This window comes from Talpa occidentalis, unplaced genomic scaffold (genome assembly GCF_014898055.3).
Source record: "Talpa occidentalis isolate TD23 unplaced genomic scaffold, MPIMG_talOcc4v2.1 talOcc4.11, whole genome shotgun sequence".
NCBI lineage: Eukaryota > Metazoa > Chordata > Mammalia > Eulipotyphla > Talpidae > Talpa > Talpa occidentalis.
The window spans coordinates 55,229,862-55,255,129 of NW_023601104.1; the positions used below are offsets into that span (position 1 = coordinate 55,229,862).

Genomic DNA, 25,268 nt, shown 5'->3' on the forward strand with positions numbered 1-25,268 from the left:
AATACAATCTGCACTCTTGTATTATACTATACTGCCCCCAAGAGGAAAAAATGATCAAAAACAAGGTAGGCACTTTCTAGAAGGCAACATGTGTCTCAAAATGTTACCTAGACAATACAACCATTGGGGGAAAGCAAGGGCCTGGATATGAGAATCTGTCATTGATCACATAATGGAGTAAAAACCATCCTAAAGTTCTTTCTTTCCAACTGAAAAGGGAAAAATAGAGGAATAGAAGAGACTTCAAATTTTGTCTTCTTTCTCTGTGGCTTATGGTGCCCACCTCCACTCTCTGTCTCCTTGGAAGCCTCCATGTCCTCCCACATCTCCCAGACCTCTACCAATTCACCTTGTCCTCCTTTCCCATCTTCTAGACCTCTAAAGCCACCTCTGCCTCCAATGAGAACACCTGAAACCACCTTAGGCTTGACCCAGTCCAAGAAAACTTTCCAACAATTTCACCATCTTCCATGGCCTCCTTGGTATCTTTGGCATTGAAGTATACATTACACTGAAGTATACAAAGCTGAATATTTCGAGCATCCAGCTTCCAGTCAGTGACTTTCCTTGCCCAAATAGTCAACAAATGAGTCCCGTAATGTCTTTCTGTAATCTCCTCAGACAGACCTTTGTCAAGCAGAATTTTGGATGGCTGACTTCTGGTACTAGATGATCTCACTGTGTTCCAGCCTGCTTGCTCTGCTCTCAATTTCCCTTTTAATGTAGAAATTCAAAAGCTTCTTTAGCGTTTTCAAATGAAGTAAACTCTGTAAATGTATGTTTTAAATTTGTCATTTAGGTATTGATTCACTTTGATAAAAATCACCTTCTCCAATACTTCCTGAGAAGTTTCTTCTGTTGCACTAGAGGAAAGGTTGTTTAAAACCAATTTTTAAAATTTTTCTAGAGATTTATTTATTTATGCATACAAGAACTGGGGTACAGGCCAGATGTGTGGGGGGTGAGAGGATTCACCAGAGACAGAGTGGGGAACAGAACAAGCAGATTGACTGAAATACACTGAGCAGCAGGTCAGTCAGGAGAGGTCTGCTGCATGTGGGTATCTCCCTGGCTGGGGATCGAACTCGTGTGCAGTGGCGGCGGATAGCTTCATAGGTTGTGTCTTAACCCCTTGCGCCACCAGGGAGATTCTAAAATCAATTTTTGATTCACCACAGCAAGTGCTATTCTTTCCACCTCTACAGTCTTCACCTTTCTCTCAAGTACACTACAGGAAAATGGATAACTCACCTTTGTGATGCTCTTCTCCCAAGATATTCTCTATATCAACTTCTGTCCTCAATTCAATATTAGCAGTCCCTTTACTCTCCATTCATGCTGACTAATCTGATCCCTGTAGAATCTTCAAACACTTCTTTTAATTCATCCTGAGTAACTAGGAGACAGATTTTAAGCCAACCGTGTTCTTGCATCTCAGTCTTTCAATTAACTGTCTTTTCCCTTTGGTGGTTCTAAATAGTTCATAATTACATTGCCAAAGACCTTTAATCCAGTGAGTTCCAAGAATTTTTCCACATCTTCAACAGGTTTGAAATCCACATAGCCAAACTTCCTAGACACACCAATTTTGACAACCACAACAGCAAGACCATTTCCAGCAAAATTTCACTGATAACTGGTTTTAAGATTTTAAGGATCCTATTTGCAAAAGTTCAGGTTTCCAACAAAGAGACTGAAATACATAATTGGTTCAGTTGTTTCTACTTTCTGTTCTTTGATTTAGGAGCTAATTTTTTTTGGTCATTTCCTTCTTTCCATTTCCAGGTTCTTCTTAGGTTCTTCCTCCTCCTCCTCGCCACCTCCTCCTTTTTGTCATGATGTTGCTTTCATGGGAATAGCTTTTTCCAGGAGCTTTCTTTCCTTTGGCTGGTGTGGTATCCAGAGCTGCTTCTTCACAGTCATATTCATCATCCTCATTCTTCTCTACCCTCCTCAGCATCTGAGCCAAGGTCAGCAGCAGCTGTACTTTTGTCACTACTAGCTCCAATACACCTTCCTCTCATTCTCTTCATCATCTACTTAATGTTATTTTCTATCTTCCTCCTCACTGTCTGCTTTTTTGGTATTCTTGTCTTCTATGCTCTCTGCTTATGTGGCATTATAACCAATGTTTTGCCTGGTGTGTATGGCTCACTTCTTGCCAGGTATTGCTATTGCTTAGGCTGATGTACCTGTTTCATTGGCTAATGGAGCCACTGCCTTTTTCCCAGAGTCACAACTACACAATTTTTAGTTGGGGAATCTAAGTATTCTCTTCTTTGCTGGATTTCTGGTGGCTTTCTTATATTTTTTTTTTTTTCTGAGAAGTTATAAACTCCTCTCCATTCCAATAATCTTTTGGCATTTCTTCATCTTCACTCTCTTATTGTACTGTCTTTGGGGCAGGAGCCATATTCTTGGGGTTACCTTGATTTTTATCAGCCTTTGCAAGCCTCACCGTGAAGGTGTCAGGCATTTAACAGTGGATTATATGGCAGGAAAATGGTGCTGATGATCACAAAGGAATCTGAACAGTGTTGAAGGTGACTACTGGTGCTAAATAAACCCACTATGTTTCAAGAAGTTCACTGTGTTTTGGATGTCCATTTTATTTAATAAATAACAATTAATAATTTCAAGTATGACTGAATTCCATTAGTGGAGGAGAGGAGAGACAACATAACCCATCACAGCTTATCTATTAAATTGGAAGAACTTTATACCACTATCCATATAGAATCATTATTTGTGATTTAAAGTAGCCAGCTAGTGATATAACTATATATGATTTTAATGAAATGTAGTATGTGACTATACAGTCCTAAAAAAATATTCATGATATGATGCCAACTTATTACAAAATTCCCTTAAAGAATATTCTACCTAATGTATTTTAAGCATTTTTGTTCAGGCTCATAAAAACTAAACACAAGTGAATGATGAGGCATTTGAAAACAAGTTATGTTATTAATATAATGATATCTGCAATATACACCAAACCAATTCTACAAAATGCCAGTAAAGAATAAGATATTCATAAGCCTATAAAGGAAAATCTATAATTTCAAGAGCAGAAAGAAATTAATACCTTCTCCTGTGAAAAAAAGAGAAGTTTCTCTATGTTTCTCTAAAATATATTCCTCCAGATCCAGAAGAAACTATTTCTGCAAACTATAATTAGGAAACACTAAATTATTTATTTCAGTGCAGCCAAATGAATTGAACTACTGAGAAGCAGGCATTGCATTTTGCAATAGTTAAGAACACAGTTGTCAGAGCTATGCCGGCTGGGTTCTGACATTTAATCACAAACTAAAAGCTATGTGCTTTTGGTAAATTTCTTGGAATCAGTTCTTTCATTTGCTTCAATCCCTTCATCAGTAAAACATGGGCTGATACTAATATTAATAAATATTCCTTTAAAGTATTATGAGGATTATGAGTTAACATATGCAAAGCACCTGGAATAGTGTCTAGAACATAACGGCTACATATGTTACATAAAAATCAGTTGTATTAGTTTTTTTTTTTTAATAATATAGCTTATCCTATATTATACAAGTCTAGAGAGTGCCAGGACAAGTATTAGTGCAACAATATGCATCAAAATTAAGATACTTTCAGAGTGCCTCATATCTTATAGTTAGAGTACTAGGTATCATAAGGCATATACTTTAATATTAATATTTCTAGATATATAGTGTGTCAATATTAGTCTCAAGAAGTGATGAATTTCCTGATAAATACTCTTAACTGAATTTCATTGCAAGCATAACCTGTGGTAGAATAATTTTGCCAAGTTATTTGCCCTTAGAATTTTCTTCAATTTGATTATGAGTGAAATTTCCTCTTGCAAGACTTTGGAAAGATCCACATTGCAGTTCACTTGCAGAGCATATGTTATAACCAGCCACTCATTGCTATATAGATAGTTTCACAAAAAGTGAGAACTTTATAGATTGGCATTGTATATTATCATCATGTTCTCTTCAAATATTAATTATAGCTGCCATTTATATGAAGCCCCTTTCTAAGCTATAAAAGATCAGTGCCTAGGTATAATGTTGAGACAATATTCACACAAAAAAAACTAATCTAAATTGTTATTAAGTTGTTAAGGCTACAACTATGCTTAATAAAATTAACTCTAAGATATTCAGATGTTTTAACTCTGTAGAGCACTTAGAAGGGAGCTTTCCTCTTGATAGTTATCTCTGCAATCGCTCCTGAGCTTCTTTAAAAATGTATTATGATTAAAATACATAAGGTGTTTTTATTTTATAACTGACAAAGTATAGTGTCGTTCAGGATTCTTACAAGACAAGGTAAGCTATTGAATATATTTTAAAATCTCATTAAAAATGATAAAGAACAGATGTGATTTTTGTCAAGTGTTCTTTTTCCAAACCTTTACGGTCAAACGCCTTTTTTCCTTAAACTTAAATTATGTATCTTTCCCATTAATCTGTAGCATGCTTTCCCTTGGCAATATAACCAATTCAAGGTCTGGCCATCGGGCTCTTACAACACTAAAGATTGCTCCTAAAAACTTGACGTTGATTAATTCCTGGAGTCTGTGTGTTGATTATAGCAAATATCTCCATCCAAATAAATCATGGAATTGCAGTTAAGAATAATGCCCTAAAAAGGATCCAAACGACATCTTCTAACAAATATAAAGGAAGAAACATTCAAAAACCTTCTTAAAGTATCAATGCACTAGCTATAAAAAGGCAAGAAGCACAAAGACCTGGAGGCCTATACTGTGGAGGCCACAGGTAAGGAAAGCAGACTGATGAAATTGTATGAGACATCTACTGAAGATCAGTTACTCAGATTGCTAAAGAGAGGCCATTCACCGGGCCACAAAGGAAAGAGGTAAACAGTAATTGAAAGAAAGCTCTAAAGTGAAAAATAGCACGCTGCTTTTCATTCCCTCTTGCCTTAAGTGTAACTATTACCTAAGTGAAGGACTTCTGAACTTTAGAAATCTTTGATTTATAATTCATAATTAAACACTTCTAAATCTCTCAGTATAACATGTTTAAAATAAAATGAAGTGATGCAGGTAACTAGAAATGGAATCTCAAGAATCTGCAATGAAAATCATCTTTCATAGGGTCATTACTTGACCCCAAAGAGAGCATATTTACCACCAATTATGCACCAACAAGAGCTATGGAAGATGACAGTGTTTTTGATAGGAAACTCAAAGATAAATAGATAAATAGAAATTTTGTACTTGGGGTTGAAAAAAAATCCTTGTAAGTCTGAGCATATCTGTGTGAGTCTGTGTGTGTATGCGTGCATGCACACTCATGAAATGGTGCACACATGCATACAATTGCACAGCATTAGGTCTGAAAATGTTATTTTTGGCAATTTGTATTTTCCCAAATATCTTCTTTAAATGTAGTATTTCTGTCAGCCCCAAATTCATAGCTAATTATAAATAATCCTGTATGTTTCTCTATATATTCTCTTTCCCACTTGGAAGAAATATGATAGAGCAAAAAATATTTGGGGGAGTCAAAACACCTGTTTTCTACTTTATTTTCTGAATGTCATATTTATCCTTTATACATATATTGAGCACAAACTCAATATGCCAGTCACTATGCCAAATGTTTTAGAGACATTATGTTAATTTTCATAATTCTAAAAATTAGGTCCCATTATGTTAACTTTCTTTTTTGAAGCAGGGAAACAGATTATGTAATTTGCCTAAAAATCTGTCACTTACGTAGTAAATGATGGAACCAGAATTCATCACAAGCAGGTTGACCTCAATATCCACATACTTAGCCAATATGATATTCTATCTTCTTAAAGAACTTAGATACAGAAGCTCCCTATAGTCTAATGTCTAACAACCTGAATTTAATGCCCAATCTACCACGTATAAGTGCTTATTTCTTAGACTAGATCTATAAGCAGGGTTTTTTTCCCTTTTTTTTTTTTTGACAAATTGAGGCTTAGAGAAGTTAATAACTAATTGCCCAAGGTAACAAGGCTAGTCAGTGGCAGTCAATATTTGATATAAACTGTTTTGATTCCAAAGTCAGTGCTCTTTTTGTTCTTTTATTTATATATAGATAAAATTTTAATCATTGTTCATTTTTTTAAAAAAATCATTTTTATTTATGCATATAAGAACTGGGATGTGGGCCAGACGTATGGGGAGGGGGGGTGAGATGATTCACCAGAGACAGAGTATGGAGCAGAACAGGCAGATCTACTGAAATACACTACTGAGTGGAGCAGCGGGAGAGACAGGAGAGGTCTGCTGTGCCATGTGGGTCAGCTCCCTGGCTAGGGATGGAACTCATGCTGCAGTGACTGGAGTTAGCTTGATAGCACTGAGACTACCCCTGTGCCACCAGGGAGGTCCCACATCATTGTTTATTTTTGTGCTATGCATGCTTGTATGCTTTCTCCTTTCAGGTATACTCCCAGTAAAATTCCCACCACCAATTCACCTGTGAACCACCATCATAGTCCCTTGTGCACTTCCCTTCCCTGTTTTGATCCCTCTGCCTCCCTGTCCCTTGAAGAATGTCTCTGATTTAAAGTTGCCTGCTAATTTTGTTTATTGTTATTATTAATGTTATTTTTTTTTCTGATCCCTTATTTGTTTCAAAGTTGGTGCTCTTGACTGCCCATTGCATTGTACTCATTTCACTCTTGTTTATTCCTTCTAACAACACTTCAAGTCTTACTGTCCATGCTCTTATAAACAATGGAACAGGATAAATGATTTGCCTGAGTTCACCCAGTCACTAAGTGTTAAAACTAGTATTCTAGTCTAGGTCTGTTTGACTCTAAAGTTTATTCTCAATGATAATCCATGTTACTTTTTCTATGTAATCCTGTTTATAGATGAATATCAAACACAGATATGACCATATTCTGCAGCAGTCATTTGTTTTCCTACCTCTGAACCAGAAAATACTTTTTGGAAAACATAAACAAGTTAGGCAATACCCAAAGTAGACATTATTGAGATATGTTTGGAAATAAACATTTTGGAAATGGGTTCACACTTGAAATTTTTAAGTGAGTCCTCATAAGTATTTTAAAATGCATATTTTATTTGTATGCTTTTTCATTCCATTAAGGAATTGTTTGAGCCGTCTTTAGAATGGTATTTTAGGGGCCTCCCTGGTGGCCCTGGGGAGTTAGTCTCAGGGCTATCAAGCTATCCTGCAGCCCGAGTTCAATCCCGGGCCAGGGAGCTAACCCTCATGGCAGAGCAGACCTCTCCTGTCTCTCTTGCTGTTCCCCTTAGTAGTGTATCTCAGTAGATCTGCCTGTTCTGCTCCCTACTCTGTCTCTGGTGAATCCTCTCACCCCCTGCACATCTGGCCTACACCCCCATTCTTGTATGCATAAATAATTTTTTTTTAAAAAAACAATGGCATTTCACATCTCCTAATAAATAATTTCTGGAATATACCTTCTTTCAAAAATGGGATTAATGATGATAAATCCATTCTTGAATTACAGATGTTGTATCTATGGCTCTAACAGCCAACAGATGGCTCACACAAATTAGGATCATTGGAGGAGGGTTTATTTGCAAAGAAATTAATTGCAAAGGCATAGGAAAAATGTGGGGGAACCACAAGGTCTACAATATAAATTTAAAGTTGCTACCATCCCTAGTCCTGCAGATGAGATAAGGGAAACGTTGTTGCAATGGGAAGGACTGAGTTGTGTACAGAAGGCCATCCTGAGTAAGCAGTGGCCTCTGTCACTGAACACATCAGCCCGAAGTACTTACAGCAGATGAGAACAAAGGGGAATTAATGAAGCTATCTTTCCTCCTGTTTTTAAATTTTGTTTCATATCCTCATATCAGCTTAAATAAACCAGAAATCAGAAAGCATGGGAATAATATTAGTCATATAGCTCAGTTTTCCAGGACAGAAAGTAGGATGAAAAAGGGCAGAAAACAGATCTGGAGGGCCAAATAGAAATATCCAATGCAGAAGTTAATACTCATATTAACAAATTATGTACTTATGTATTTATTTATATTTTGTAAATTAGGATACATGCAAATGCTGATACAGTATGTCAAACCTTTAGAATAATTATGATTAATAATAATTATAATTGCATAAGTGTCTGTAATCTATCTACTGATAAGAACACAGAGGGTACAAGAGTAACTTTTTAGAAAGCTCAGAAAACAATGAGTTAGAGCTCCTGAATTTAAGTCATTTATGGAGGGTGTGATCTTCAACAAGTCAGTTAACTTCTTGATAGTTCAGTTTCTGTCTGTAAAATAGAAATGATATGTGGGGGTATGGTAGTAGACTATTGGCTACAGTGAATGGGACAGTATTTTGAAAATATAAAGTGCTACTTGTTTTCAAGAAGAAAGTGTCACATTGAATCATGTCACCTAGCAAACTATTTTACATTCTGTTTTTTTTTTTAAATGGGAACTCATAAAAAGTATGTCTGCATACTTAGATAAATGTGAATGTACAGTTTAAGTTAACTTTAATATCCTGATTTCTGTTTTAATACAAACAACAGTCTTCTTTTTAAATAATTGACAATCTTCTTTATAATGCTTACCATGTGGTCACCTTACATATTCCTGCCATAACTGTAAAAGGAAAAAGCATAGCTAGCACACTTTACCATTCTAAAATCTTTAATTTTGTATTAGCAATTGTGTTTATTTAGAAAATTATGTTTATTTAGAAACAAAAAAGAATGTGGGTTCTAAAACATGGGTTTAAATGCTAATCAACTTCCTATTTTCATTCTGTAAATTCTTCCTGAATTATTTTATCTATCAGCTATAAGCAATGACTTCCATTACTTCTAATGCATGCATCTCTAGTTATATATATATCATAGGCATATGAAGATCAATATAATGAAAGCCAGTAACCTTATCAAAAATGTAACCACTTTATTCACTATCTCATTAAACATATATCCTTATCTATCCAGTCACCCAGAAATTTTGATAGTATCCAAAGTAACCACCAGCTCCAAATCACCTATATCTAATTCACTGCAAAATTGACTGTTTGGTGTTCCCAGTCTCCAGGCTAACATCCTCAGAAGACTTGTAGTATTATTGATGTGCCTTTTCAAAATACAGTATTTTTTTAAAGATTTATTTTTATGTATGTGTAGAACTGGGGTGTAGGCCAGAGGTGCAGGGGTTGAGAGGATTCATCAGAGACAGAGTAAGGGGCAGAACAGGCAGATCTACTGAAATACACTGTTGAGGGGAACAGCAAGCGAGACAGGAGAGGTCTGCTGCACCATGTGGGTAGCTCCCTGGCTGGGGATCAGGGACCAAACTCTGGCCATGGAGGTGATAGTGCTGAGACTTAACCCTTGCCTACTAGGAAGAGTCCAAAATATAATTGTAATCAAAACTTTTATGCTTAAACTTTTTTAATATATTTATATCAGGTTAGTATACAATCATGGTAACCATTATTTGACCTTCCTATAATCATTTTTTCACTTAGCATTTCTCCCAGTCTACCTCAGTCCTGTACAAACATAGATTCCTCCACTCTTAAGTCTTTTCCTAATACTCTATGATGTTTCCAGTCTCTGAGTCTCTTGGCTATACTGTATCCATCCCATGAAATAGTCTTCTTTCTCTCCACCCCATCACCACCCCAGCACTCAAACTACCCATTATTTAAAATGTGCTAAAAGAGTTAGCACCTCATTTTTTTTCTAAGTCCTTAATCATCAGTTATGACAGACCACCTGTGGGCTTTCATTATGGCTCCTATTTTTAAAAATCAGTCTCTTTTACTGGAATGTAGATACTCTTCACATCAGCAACTTGACTCAATATTTTTATTGTGTAGTAAAGGAAAGGACAAGAAGCTATATACTGAATGAAAAAAATAACTGCAATAATAAAATTCTATAAGGATATTTTTCTAGTTTTACTAATCTATCTCTGGATTTCCTTATTGGTCTTGATAAACTTGAATACAATCACCATTTTTGAAATAGAGGAATATACCAAAAATATGTAAAGTAAAAGAAATGGCTATATAACTAAGAGTTACAGTGATCTCATATTTTGTTTTCCAGCAGCAACACACACTAAATAAAGCAAATCTGTTATATCTCAGGGTTTCTTTTCTTTCTTTTTTCTTTTAAGATTTATTTATTTATACAAGAACTGGGGTATAGGCCAGAGGTGTGGGAGGGTGAGAGAATTCACCAGAGACAGAGCAGTGAGCAGAACAGGCAGACGACTGAAAACACTGCTGAGGGGAGCATTGGGCAAGACAGGAGAGGTCTGCTGTGCCATGTGGGTATCTCCCTGGCCAGCTGGGAATCGAACCTGCACTGCAGAGGCTGCAGACAGTGTCACAGCCCTGCACTCAACCCACCGCGCCACTGGGGAGGCCCAGGGTTTCTTTTCAGTCAAACTAAGATCAGGGTTTTCTCATAATTTCTCTGTGTAAATATTCCTTCACACTGAACTTTCTGCCTCAAAAGAATTACTTTTGATGGAGGTAAATGCTCTTTATTTTTTGCCAACATGAAAGAATTCTCTACATTAGAATTCTCTAAATTTGTTCCATCTTAAAATAAGATAAGGAATAAAACACATAAATTTGCATTCTCAATATAAGTTAACATTTTTAAAATCAAAATATTAGCTTGTCTTTTAAGTCTAGAGACTTGAAATTTAAATTTAAGGCAGCAGTCATGGGCAGTCTAAAAAAAAAAAAAGAAAAGGCTATTATAAACTTCAAGTCAAAACTCTTTTCCACTTACAATTATTTTTTTTTCAGATCAAGTTTTCCTATCCTTACCCTAATGTCATTTTGGAAAACTTGATTTACCAATAAAATTTTATCAACATTATGTTAATTCATCTAATGTATTTGCTTGAATACCTCTTTTCCCCAACATGCATTTTTGTTTAAAGTAAAATATGAAATCTATGTTCTTGTTTTTTTCCTAAAAGAGCACAAAACATCATCATAATATCCATTTTTCCCCAGAAGAATTTTATACTAACAAAATATAGCAAACTTTCTTTCAAAATATTTCATACAATATAAAGGAGATGGAGGTTCTTGGGGACTGTATATGACCCATCCCATATCAAACAGCCAATACTGACCAATTCAGGAAGAGTTACATTTCCTATCATCACATCTTTTGATTCAGGTGTTTCCTGATTGAACTGCTTGGAACTGAAGTAGAAAATCTTCCAAACTCCATCAAATGTGAAAGTGAATATGTATACATTTCTTTGTAAGCAGTGATTCATGATTTTAGTGTTAGTGTAAAGACTGAGGCATAATTTTCTGTAGAAGACATTTTGTAGTACAAGTCTCACTCTGGATCCTAACATTAGTCACAATACAGATGACCTCCATTTTCATAAAGCACTAAGAGAAGATGAATCCAGTTTCGTAATGACTTACAGTATAATTTACTATAATTTTCTAAGTCAGAATAGTAAATGTTGTGAAGAATGTCTGGCATTTTCCTAGTTTCAAATATTAGCCCTCATTTAGTAAAAGTGGGCTAGTTATTTAATCTCTCCTTCCTCAACTTCCCTAATTTTCTTTTCTTTTTTACACATTTATTTATGCATACAAGAAATGGGGTGTAAACCAGAGGTGCAGTGAGGTGAGAGGATTCATCAGAGACAGAGTGGGGAGTAAAACAGGCAGATCTACTGAAATACAGTGGGTGAGACAGGAGAGGTCTGCTCTGCCATGTGGGTTAGCTCCCTGACTGGGGATCAAACTTGTGCTGCAGTGACTGCAGATAGCTTCATAGTGCTGAGACTTAACCCTTTGAGAAAAAAGGGAGGCCCAATTTCTATAATTTTCAAATGGGGATGTTAGCTGTATCTTAGTTCTTAGTGGATTGTTGAAAGGAGTATATGTGTTAAAATGCCAGAAGACTTCAATTAGTGCCCCACACACAGTAAATCCCACACCTAAGTTTTGATCAGTGCTGTTATTTTACTATCAAACTTTTAATATAGGCATTCACATCCAGATAAAAAAATAATGCATTCATTTTCTTGTGTTTTTATTTAATATTTAAAACATACAAACTGCCTGGAGCTGAGGTAGAAAGTATGGTGTTCACTTATGACTCAGAAAATGGTAAATAGAAAGCAGCACAGTGTAGTGGCTGAGTGTCCTCTCTCCTGTTTTGCTATTATTTCCATCACCTATAGGCTTATTAAGGGTGAGACAATTGTATTCTCATTTACTATAAATTAGTTCAACTGACTTTACTTGAATTGGATGGTGTTGTTAGTGTGATAAGTTTGTATTTATGTTTGCATTTTTTTTTCTATTTCAATTCACACTGCACTGGTTTAAAAGGTTCCGTTTTTCAAAGCTGACCATATTTCATACCTGTTTCCTATTCAAACTCTTTTATTAATTTCTTTTTAATTAATTATTTTTAACTAAGGTAACATTGGGGTATCCCATCAGTTATTACCATCATAATGCACTGACCACAAACTCACCCACACTGTACCACCACAGTCCACTAGGCTCCCTCCATTCCTGTTCTTTCCCTCCCCCACACTCTCTCCCTGGTGTTTCAGTTCTGTAGTCATCTATCAAGTGTTAGTTTTTCAGCTTGTCTTTATCTGACTGTCAATTTAATTACTTTATATTCCACATATTAGTGATCCCATCCAATATTTCTTTCTCCTTCTCACTTATTTCACTTAGCATTATCCTTTCAAGATCCATCCATGTTACTGCAAATGGCATAAGTTCATATTTTTGATTGATCAGTAGCATTCTATTGTGTCTATATACCACATCTTCTTGATCCACTCATCTGTTCTGGGGCACTTAGGTTGTTTCCATAATTCAGTTATAGTAAAAATATTGCTGCAGTAAATAAACATGGGAGTGCAAGTTTCCTTTCAAATTAGCGTATTTGATTTTTTTTTTTTTGGATAGATACCTAGTAGTGGAGTTACAGGGGTGAATGCAACATCCATGTTTAATGTTTTGAGACATTATTCTTATCCAACCTCGTTTTTCAATCTGGCTTTCAGGTCCCTCAATCTTCCTAGCCCCAAAGCACCTGAAGGGAATCTCTTTACTCCTGGGTGAATCCTGGTCCTAGCAAGGGTCTGTAAGGAAGATAATACAGCAATGGATCAGTAAGAAGTTGGCCCCATACTCATAAGCCCACCCCTTCCTATTAAGAATATCATATGTTTTTCATTCATTTGTTCATATATTCACTTACTTATCTGTTTAATAAACATTTACCAATATCTGTGGTATGTCAGGTATGTGTTAGACATTCAACATACATTCTCTCATGTGGTCCTCATAATAATGCTATCTCTCCACCTGCTGTTAGCCATGCTATTATTATCAACTAACAATCATAGTGCCTCAGATAAATCTTGTTGGTTCCAGTACTGCCACTGTGCAAAACTTGCAATACCATTATTGTCAACTTCTATGTATACATGAAGAAACTAAGATTTAAAGGTATTGAGAAATGGTCCCAAGATGGTATTAGAAACATCTTCTAATTTTCACTATAAATAATAAACAAGTCAGAAAATAGTCACATAAGAGTTGAACACTCATTCATTCATACACATTCACTCCTTTCTTCTATGTAAGATAATTGATTGTGTGTCTAATCTTATGTGATATATTAGGGGGAAATCTACCATCAGGGAAAAAGGGTAGTATTACCTCCAGTGCTGACACTTTATATACATTAACTCACCTCATTCAAGAATGGGCTTGCAAAGATTTGGTCCAGAAGTAAAAATGAATAGGTTTAGCAATCTAAGTCTCAAGTGTAATATCAGTACAAATTCTGCCTGATTGCTGAGATTCTATCCTTCCTGTAAAATAGTGCTTCTTGAATTCTTGTAAAGTCTTTGATTAATTTTCAGAGTTCTGAAGAAGTCAGTTTTGACAACTTTTGATATTGTTCTCATTGGTGTTACTGAAATACAGATTTTCAGAGGTCTTTACTCCATCATTCCAGAATTATGCCCTAATCTGATTTTAAACTCATACCTACTATTGCATTCCTGTCTCATTCTTTGTGATCAAGTTCATTGTTATCCTTGAGTTGCAGAAACCAAGTCTTATTTTGATTTGTTTAGTAGCAGCTCAATATTTCCATTGCTGAGGTGGTCCAACCTTATTTAATCCATCATTTTAGCAATCATCTTTTGAATCCTAGTATTGATCCCTACTGTCTGTTTAATGCCTATTTTAGAAATGTGCTCCCCTTGCTGCTTTCTCTGTATATGGTGCAGAACTTAAGAAAGGAGTGAAGTTACTCCTGATACCCTTTTATAATAGCCCTGGTGTTAACACTTGTGTATGGTGTAACTTATATAGAAAAGAAAAGTAACTCTGGGCTTGTTCTGGATCTAGATTGACAGTAGGAAAGTTATCCTGGGAGCAAATATTTAAAAGATAGTTGCTCCCATATGAAGGCAAAAACCTGTGCTGTAGATGAGAAAGCTATATTTTTAAAACCAACTGTCTTAGTTGACTGCTACTCTGAGTTTATCTTCTTTTTATTATAACTAATCCCTTAGTAAATTCCTGGATAGAGACTTTGACTTGATCTCTGATATTAATATAGTATTGGCAAATAATTAAAGGGCCATGTAAGATCATATTTGAGTATTACTGAGAGTGCCGTAAGTCCTGAGGTCAATAAGGTAGGAAAAACTGAGAGTTCCAAAGGGAAGTTATGTTTTATAGGATTAGTTTCACCACTCTTCACACTGATAATTCCCATGGTAACCTTGGAATACTAGAAATTTTTTAAGGAAACCTAGGTTTTTCTCTCACAGAGATATTACATGCTAACTAACCTTATCTCTGAAATTCTAGAGAGGTCTCCCATAAAGATCGTACTTTCTCCCAGAAAACTGCTATGACCTCCTTCTCAACTGCACATGGGATTAGATGTCCTCTCCAGTGTACCCCCAAACTGTGTGCCCATACCACACTTACCCTATTAGTTCTCCCTTGACCCTGAATAATAACTTCAAGGATATTGACTTGTTTTTGTATCTTAATTACTAGGAGAGCACTTGGTGCAACTACATGCTCAATAAATTACTTGTGGAAGTTTTATTTAATATCCCACTCCTTATATTACTTATTCACACTTTCCAAAAAGAACCTACCAAACTTAGTTATTTGTTCCAGTAGGATTTTCCTTTGTAGTATAACTCATCTGACTTTAAGATTTACTTCCCTATCAGTTAGCTTTATCATTAGTATTTTATTTTGATTCTCCTTTTCCAATAAAATAAACCAGCATTGTTTTGCTTTCTTTTACTAGGAAGTATCATATTGGGGGATTAATACATTCTGAATCTATTTCATTTCATTAATTTTCTCCTTCTGTTTCCTCCCTTTATCATTGCTGAAATGATACCTTAGGTATTACAAACTCCTATATCTAAATAAATAGTGTTTTTCCTCATCTCCCATAATTCTGAAAATTGTTTCACAATACTGATCTAATTCACTCTTTTTAAGTTTCTCCCGGATTTGCAAAACTCTGCCTTCTGAGTGTTCCTTTGTCAGCACTTTGCAGAGTCTGCTCACTTCACTAACAGCTCAGCTTCACTGGAGCATCTGTGACATTAATCAGCTATGAAAGAAAAACTGCTTAAATCAGGTTAACGGAGAGGCAGCCCCTTTCCTGAGATTCGTTCATCTCTCTTTACATGGTTTGGATCCTGAAACACTTCTATCTCAATGCAAATTCCTTCCCGTCCCGTCAGAGTGTATACAATTTGAGCCTTATGTCACTATTGTACACAACGCTGTTTTTTAATACAGGGTAGTAACTCTGCTCCTCACCACTGCCTAAATGAGGGGACATAGACTCCACACTGTCCCTGCAAATTCTAAGAGCTCTGTGTGCACATCTTGTGCAGAAGTTAAGAAAGTTCATTAGCAAGTGCTGATGCTTAGATTTTAGCTGCAAATTTGCTGAGGATTCAGGAGCCACACCCATCTTTTACCTCTCTCTCCCCTTGCTCCCATTCTTCTGACACTCTTCCTTTTTCTGTCTTCCCGCAGCCCGGGTTATCACTCCTACATCTGTCTACTCTAAACATGACCTTCCTTATTCTCCTCCTCGGTTGGCACTCAACTTCCTCTCATTTTTCATGACTGCTCATCACTTTTAAATTAATTTTCCTTGCTGTCTTCTCTTAAACAGCACCTGACACAATAATATCATTTAATAAGCATCAGCCTCTTAATGTTTTACTTCTACCTATTCTAAACCAGGAAAGACCGCTAGTCTAGGCTTTTCTCTGACATCAACCAGCTTGTAGTTCAGCTCAAGTCATTTTTCCCTTTCACCAATATGTGTGTATGTTGAGGGAGGAAAAGATTGGGGAAATTGATCTAGAGTTTTTGAAATCTCTAGGTATTTGAGATGTATACAGAATTATTTATTTGTATGTAGAGATGCCAGGTAAATTCCTACCACAGTTTTTTTAGGGCTTGCTGTTTGTTTGTTTGTTTGTTTTTTTTTTTTGTCTTTTTTGTGCACATCTTTGCCTTTCAATTTTGATTATCTGTTCAATATACAGAGCCTATCTCTTCTATATACCGCCTCTATTCACTCCAAGTTATACTGTTAATTTTCTTTGGTCTCCATCCAAAAAAATATTCCATCCATGTAGGTCCCTGCATGATTGTCACTGTCTTTGAATGCTCTGTCCACAGTCTCTCTGGTCCTTTGAGGACCCCTCTATTTTATGGACTGAGTTCACACAAGCAAATACAGAGTTACACATATTCACATTCATGAAATCATGAATGAAAATGTTTCTTTAGGTCTAGAATAACTAGTCAGAATCTAAGATCATATGGTCAGTTAAATCAGGAAGAACAAACAAAGCACAAACTTACAACTGTATCATAATAAAACCTTGCATGTTCAGGAAAAATTCTGCCAGCATAAGGACTATTCAATTAAACCCTTTGATGGTAAAATTTATTCTAAATAAAGCCTAGCCTCCATGCTGTGCCGTTTCTACACAAGAATTGGAGAGAACTATGCAGATCCTGCACCTGTTGAGTAATAAAGAAAATCTACAGGAAACCAAGACTGCAAATGCATGTGATTAAATACAAAAGATTAGAATAAAAACCTTAGGAGGCTGTAGTTTCTGCTGTTATTTTAACTCACCATGCCCATGTACATCATATATCATTAGTGGGCAAAAAAATCACATAATAACAAATTACTAGCCTTATGCTTAAAGTTCTTCAACAATGCATGCTATGTGAACATCTATGGCTATTCTGAACATACAAAATGATTAAGCCAAACAGAAAGGTTATCACATTGTGTTTACGAATTTTCATAACTAGTGGCCTGTATTACCCATGTCTGTGGCTCCTGAGAACAGATTTAGGTTCAGCCTTGTGGCAGCTCCTGCAGAGGCTAATCAGGAAAGCTGCTGTGACTAAAACTAAAGTGGAAGTTGCTGCTGCCTGGGAGATGATGTTCATTAAAGCTGCTTGCCAATGTCAATACAGAATCCAGACTGAATTTTAGAAACAAAATGTGAGACTTGCAAGGCACTGGGGAACATTAGTCATAATTTCCTCATGGTCGCCTTCCATTCTTTCATCAAGAAGAGAAATAGTATCTTGAAACAATTCTTGACATAAAGTTCACCGGATGACAAATTGATTAAATATAAACATTTCCCAATATTTTAAATAAAAATTATAATGTGAAGGTTTGGTTATTAAATAGACAAATCTTCAGCATTTTGAAATGAATTACAGCTGCTAAGTAGACTAGAGATGGGTCCCCTAGAGATGACAGTAGAACACTGAGTTGTGTTAAAAGTAAATTGAGAGTTTGAGGGTAATTATTTTCTTTTTTTATCATAATTATTTTGTGTTACTTTATTTCAATAAAATAAATATAAAAAATATTCATGACAAAATTTGTGTTCTCTTAGGAAAATGTTAATTTTTAGTTAATATATATGTAAAACTATATAGCCAGTTTTTTATATGTATAGTTTTTATATACATAATTATATGTATGTACAGCTTTATCTAGGTATATTATATATGTTACATCTGTATGTGTGTGTATATATGTATCTCCTCAGTATTAAAAAAGTACTTTTATACTTGATTTTTAAAAAAAGTAGTCCTACTTTGAAAATTCTTTCCATTCAAGTAATAGATATATAGAGGAAAAGCATGACTTCTAGGAAACCCTAATAAACATCAGTCAGAATTTCTATGACCATTTTTGTATAGGTTTATTAGATCGTTTTTAATCTATAGATTCTAGAAGATAGAATGATCTTTATAAAATGATATAATTCTTTGTTAAAATATATTTAGCATTAGAAACTAGATTGATGACAAAAAGACATGAAGTTTTCTTTTCCAAAGGAAATAAATTGAAGGGGAAACACAGAAGTGCTAAATTACAGTGATGATATTTGACTTCGGGTTAAAAAGCTCCCTCCCCTCCATCGCTTTACCCCAAGAAGTACATTGTTTCTTTAATCATGTGCATTAGGTATTTTATTTTTTAAAAATAAGTTACAATTTGAGAAATAATGAGATATCTCATTTCAATTATATATCATAGCATGTTGCCCCCAAGCACCTTACTAATATATTGAATGTTTACTCAATGCCTTTTGAGACTAGCTAGCCAGAGTCCAAATTAAACCATGTCTTTCACATATGCTATGTGTTCAATACATTAGTTTACTCCATGCAATTTTTTTTTTAATTTCTGCTAAATTAGCTGAAGGAAATCAACCTCTGATCCTGATTGGGCTGGGCTCCCGAGCATAGAACATCTAAATGTTTGAAAGATTTTACAGCAATGACATATAAAAACCACACATGAGAATTCATGATTGCTGACCAGAAAACTTAGATAATTTTGAACTATATATATGTAATATCAAAATTTTAGATTAGTGCATTAAAATAGGTCTTGTTCTAGTCATTAGGATCTAAAATGGTTATTTTTATTTTACTTATTTGTGCATAGAAGAACTGGGGTATAGGCCAGAGGTGCAGGGGTGAGAGGATTCACCAGAGACAGATGGAGAGCAGAACAGGCAGACTGACTGAAATACACTGCTGAGGGGAGCAGCGGGCAAGACAGAAAAGGTTTGCTGCGCCATGTGTGTTAGCTCCCTGGCTGGGGATGGAACTCATGCTGCAGTGGCTGATGATAGCTTGATAGCGCTGAGACTAAAACCCCTGCGCCACCAGGGAGGCCCCATAAAATGGTTATTTTTGTGAGAAACCAAAAGATAAAAATGGAATTCAACCACCTAAGCCAAGAAAGGAAGAAGTAATTTTTAAGAAACACTCATGTTGACAAACTGGTGCTAGTGAAGTGAGTTACTATCTTAGACATATGAGCACCTTCACATGTTCTTCAAACACATAAGTGCACTGAAATTTATCATAAACTTTCTGAAGCTAAGGTCAATCTCATAGGAGGCATAAACTTCCAAGGAAGAAAGGAAAGAAATCATACTGTCTGATAAGAGGAAGATGCTTAAAAGCTGTGGAATATACTTCTCTCTCTGCATGAGGTTGCTACTTCTGTTTGCAAGTGACAATTGATAATTTCTTAATGTGTATGAGTTATTGGACTCTGTGTGCATAGCAAGGCAACGTAAACACATGGCTCTCTGATTCAGTTACTGTTTAAGTCCCTATGGAATATTAATCATTGTGTCAACTTTCCCACTTCAGTCTGACAATAATTCCTATATGCTTAATAATACTTGGCATGTGATAAGTGCCCCAAATTACTGATCTGTTCAACTCCAAAAACCCATTTAGACCAGAGTTTCCAAATTCAATATTTTATTCCAGATTGCCCTTTTAAACAACATTTTTGCTCTAGATTTTATTCCTCCTGTTTCCTTTGTCAATATGCTGAGTTCACTCTGGGTGCATAATTGTATAATCTAAAGCAGAATTTGAAATAAGATTTCATAAGTTATGCCTCTCAGCTGAACTAAGGGGATGAGTAATCTGGGAATGTCATATATGTTAAAGGATCAGTTCATGTATTATCTCCCAAAATGTGCCTGTGATTTAGCTGTTTTCCACATATGCTAAAGAGTAGTTTTTAAAGAAGATCCATAATTACAATTTGTCTATTTATAGTTACTGTATAAGTCCTTTAGTATATAAATACATATAGGAAGGTGAATAAAATTTGAAGTCTATATTCAAATTGTATTTTGGACTATATGGGAAAAATTCCTTTCCTGTCCTGAATGAACATGAGTGTAGGTATTTTATAGGTATTTTAATTAGAAATATTTTATTAGGAATAATTGTAAAAGGACTCTGGAATTTGTAAAGATGGATGTCCACACCCCACTTTTTAAATGCTGATTTAGTATTGAAAGGGGCAAAAATATTGGCATAGTATTTAATGATCCTTAAGTTATTGTTTAAATTTCTAAATCTGGGGGAAGCAAATATTGTTTAAAAATGAACAATGATGTAAAAAAAAAAGTTAATATCAAAAAAAAAATCTGTAAAGAGAATTCAATAAATGCCCTTTGAGGCCAAAAAAAAAATCTAAATCTAATGGATATAGAAATACTGCTCTAAATAGGCTCTCCTAAGTGCCCATTATATCTCAAGGCTCATAGTAGAAATAAATCCAATCACACATAAACTTCCAAATTCAAAATTTCTGCTGATTTATCTTCTGACCTATTTAAAAGAAAATCAATATCTTCCATGTCTTCCTCTACAAACACCTTGGTAGATTTTTAATAATCAATAAACATATGAAAAGTGAGTATCAGGAGCAAATGGGAATGGAGCCAACCAAGTAAGCTGATGATATGTATTTGGCAGTAGGTTAGATTAGAATTTCTGCCATTTATATGTACACATTTTATTGATGACATTAACATGTACATAAAGAACTGTTGAAAAAATCTGCTGAATTTAACACCCTAACTTCAAAAAATATATTGTTATTCAGTAGGTCAGGAGACTAGCAAGGATTGCCAGTATATTTTTGTGTGTGAATATATGATGGACAAAAACTATCAAATTCTGTGCCCACTGTGAATGGTCTGTCTATATAGACCTCCCACAAACCTCCCTCTAATTAATATGCCTTCTAAGTCTTCCACCATCCATTGTCATAAAACAATATATGTTCCACTTCAGGCCATCTCTGTTTTTTAAGCAAAATAGACAGGAGATACTGATGAATAGATACTCTACCCACTGGGCAGATTTCTTTCCTAAGAGCTCCTTTAGGGTCACAGCTTAGTGAGAATACATCAATGCCCCCTGGTCTGTGCAAGCATGTCATGGAGACCATTCTGTGACTCTTCCTCCAATATTTTACTCCCTTTTTCAATAAGTCTTAGGGAACTCTATAAGAAAGCACAGTTTTGGAATAAGTGAGAGAAAAATATGCAGAATGAGACATCTTTAGAATAGAATTTTGAAAGAAACAAAGTGAAAGTGAAAGTAACATTCTGAAGTATAAATTGTGAATTTTATGTCTTTGAATCTTGATTGACAGCTATCGTGTGGTCAATGCAATTAGAATCCCCAAACATAATGTTTTTAACAATATATTGAGATAGTTGGACATCTGGTATGACATTGTTTGGAAATAGAAATTATCCAAATAAACCTCATTGTAGTGAAGGAAAAAGGTATTCAGACAATACCATGAATTTATAAATTTGGATTCAGGAAATCTGAACTAAACTTCTAGGTCCTGAGAGGGCCAATACTAGAATGATAGAATAAAGACCTTCAAAAACCCATTCCTCCATAAAAGCAATGAGAATAATTGGAAAAACTCAGAATCAACAGATTTTAAAACCAACCTTTTCAGAACTTTGGAAATTAACTAAATACCTGCAGCAATCTAAAGTGTGTTTATTCAAAAAAAAAAAAAATGGCTATATCTTCGTAACAGTAGCAAATGCTAAGGGATGATTAAGAGTTTTCAAGTTAAGGGGTCTCCCTGGAGGTGCAAGGGGTTAAGATGCAACCTATGAAACTATCCGCAGCCACTGCAGCATGAGTTCAATCCCTGGCCAGGGAGCTGCCCACATGGTGCAGCAGACCTCTCCTGGCTTGCCCGCTGCTGCCCTCAGCAGTGTGTTTCAGTCAATCTGCCTGTTCTGTTCCCACTCTGTCTCTGGTGAATCCTCTTACTCTCACTCCTCCGGCCTGTACCCCAGTTCTTGTATGCAAAAATGGATAGGTCTTAAAAAAAAAAGTTTTCAAGTTAAAAAAAAATGGATCTTTTGCCAGTAGCAAATATGTTTTAGAAAGCAGTCCTTCAGACTATAATGAAATGAATGAAATGAAACTGGATATTAACTGATTGAAACAAAGAAAATAAATAAAAGTGTACCAGTAGAGGTAACTATATGAGGAAATATGAAACAGTATAAATTGAATTTTTTGTTTGTAACTCTTCTATTTAATTTAGATATAACTGAAATTTAGAATTAAATCCAGTCTTAAATATTTGCATACTCACATGATTTAAAGAGCTACCAGTATGGACCTTCCTGGTGGCCTTAAGTCTCAGTGCTATCACTGTTACACTGTTATGTCCTGAGTTCATTATGGCACAGCAGACCTCTCCTGTCTCTCCTGCTATTCCCCCTAGCAGTGTTTTTCAGTAAATCCACCTGTTCTGCTCCCCACTCTGTCTCTGGTGAATCCCCTTACCGCCCCCCACCCCTACCCCACCCCCAACCCACCCCACACACACACATCTGGCCTATACCCCAGTATTTTATGCTAAAACGAGAGAGAGAGAGAGAGAGAGAGAGAGAGAGAGAGAGGAGTGGGGAGAGAGGGGGAGGAGAAGGAAGGAAAGCGGAACAGTAATATACATGACTTATTAATATGAACTTTTTTTTTAAAGATTTATTCATTTATTTATACAAGCACTGGGTACACTCAGAAGCACAGGAGGGTGAGAGAATTCACCAGAGCCAGAGCGGGGAGCAGAACAGGCAGACTGACAAAATACACTGCTGAGGGGAGCAGTGGGCATGGCAGGAGAGGTCTGTGCGCTATGTGGGACCCTTGCCGCGGTCGGGGATAGAACCGCACTGCAGAGGCTGCGTGAGGGCAGCTTCGCAGCCCAGCGCTTAACCACTGCGCCACCAGGGGAGGCCCGAATGTGAACATTTAAAAAATTATTTAACCACAATTTTAACAAGTACTTTAATAAGCAAAAGTTGATATAATTTAAAATAAATTAAGTGCCCCTTTCAAGTGCTTTTGTGGGCAATGCAGACTTTGCTTGGAGAAGTTATTCTCTCAGTATTCCCTTCACATCACATGTGTGATGTTTGTTTTCAGTAAGAAGGAGAAAATGGAAAAGCTATTTCAGAACCTGATTTGATTGCTTGGAAAATAAACAAATAAAATATACTTCACTTGTGCCTTTGAACTAATTGCTCTTTTCTTTAAATCTTTTTTTTTTTTCTTTATTTTAAAGGTGAATTTATAGCTTATGGGGAAAACTTATTTAATTTTTCCTAATTTTAGAGATTATCTTTTCTATCTTTTCTTCCCTTACTCTCTCAATCTCATTTTAGTCTTAACATATTGAGGTATTAATAATGCATATGACTGTTTTTTCCTAATTTTTTTTATCTTTTAAGCAATTACGCCTAATGATTTGATTCTAGAAATAATATATCCTCATTTCAGTTCTGCCACTGTATTATCTCCAGGGAGCCAAGATAGACCCTTATCCATTTGCTATCAGTTGCTTTATTTATACAGTAGAAAGGGAGGGAAGTGGGTTCATATGAAATCACTTTTAGTTTAAAAAAAAAAAAAAAACTCAAGAAATTCACATAATTATTTTTAATGATTTGAAAATAGAGCATAAATATGTTCATAACCTCAGTAATTGCTGACTAACTTTAAAATTTGTTTTGGAATACCTCTATCAAATGATTTCTTATGCTATTTCTTTATGTTATTAATACAAAAACATTAACTAATGTTAATTACTATGCACCAAGCACTATTTTAGGTTCTTAGCATGTGTCAATTAATTTAATATTTATAAGAACCTATTAAGTAGATATTACTGCAATTTAGTATCTGTATAATTTTCTCCAATAATTAAAATTCTAGTCACCATAAAATAGCAAATTGTGGTAAGATTTAGAGGTAGACATTTGTCAAATATGTTCTTGAGGCTGTCTTATCTAAAAGTAGATGTCAGTTAACTAAATCTGATATTTGTAAAAAAACTTCTATGAAAATATTGAAAAATAAATAAAATTTAAAATATTAAATATAATTTGAATATATTTTCCAGGTGATTTAAAAAAATTCAAGGGGATCTAATTTTAAGCAGATGGTAATACATTTAAAGACCTCAGGAAAATATTGATACTATTAACTCATATTTTTATGAAAGATTGAATATATGGTTCTTTCACATATATAATAAATTGATATTTATAATTGAATTAGAGACCTTTCTGACTTAATGGATTTAAAATAAATTTATAATTTTCCTAAAGCTCATTGAATTAAAAAAGCAAAACCATATGCATCTGAACTTAATATTAAAAATATTTTAATGAACTGTTTCATATTATACACGTATTCTGTTCCAGATTCTCTTCTATGCAATCTAAAAATATTACCTCATTTTATCTTTATACCAGTTGTGTGCATTGTTTATTTTCATCTGATTTTTATAAATGAAGAAATTCAGAAAAGTTAAACTGTTTACCTAAAATCATTCAGCTTAGAGGTGGCAGACACAGGAAACAAAACTTCAAATCCAATTTCTAAACGTGTGATCTTAAACACTATCTTATATTGTGTATCCTAGGCTCTTACTTTTTTTTAATTTTTTTTTTTTTAGGCTTTTAAAATTACCTCACTATTTCCTTCCCCCAACCCCTGTCTTTCCTTTACATACTTGCACACATAAACAAATATGCTGGGGCCTCCCCGGTGGCACAGAGGTTGAACACTAGGTTGCGAAGCTGCCTGCAGCCGCTGCAGTGCCGGTTCGATCCCGGCCACTATCCCCGGCCACCGGGCGAGGGTCCCACATGGCGCGCAGACCTCTCCTGCCACCCGCTGCTCCCCTCAGAAGTGTACTTCATCACTCTGCCTGTTCTACGCTCAGCTCTGGCTCTGGTGAATTCTCTCACCCTCCTGAGCCTCTGACTGTAC

At 35.4% G+C, this 25,268-nt stretch overlaps 1 protein-coding gene and 1 pseudogene across 1 annotated transcript in view; one reads left to right on the forward strand and one right to left on the reverse strand.

Moving 5' to 3' along the window:
• LRFN5 (leucine rich repeat and fibronectin type III domain containing 5) overlaps positions 1-25,268 on the forward strand; it is a 268,041-nt gene that overhangs the window by 20,744 nt on the left and 222,029 nt on the right. The window lies entirely within an intron of this gene.
• Positions 159-1,960, reverse strand: LOC119238099 (nucleolin-like; annotated as a pseudogene).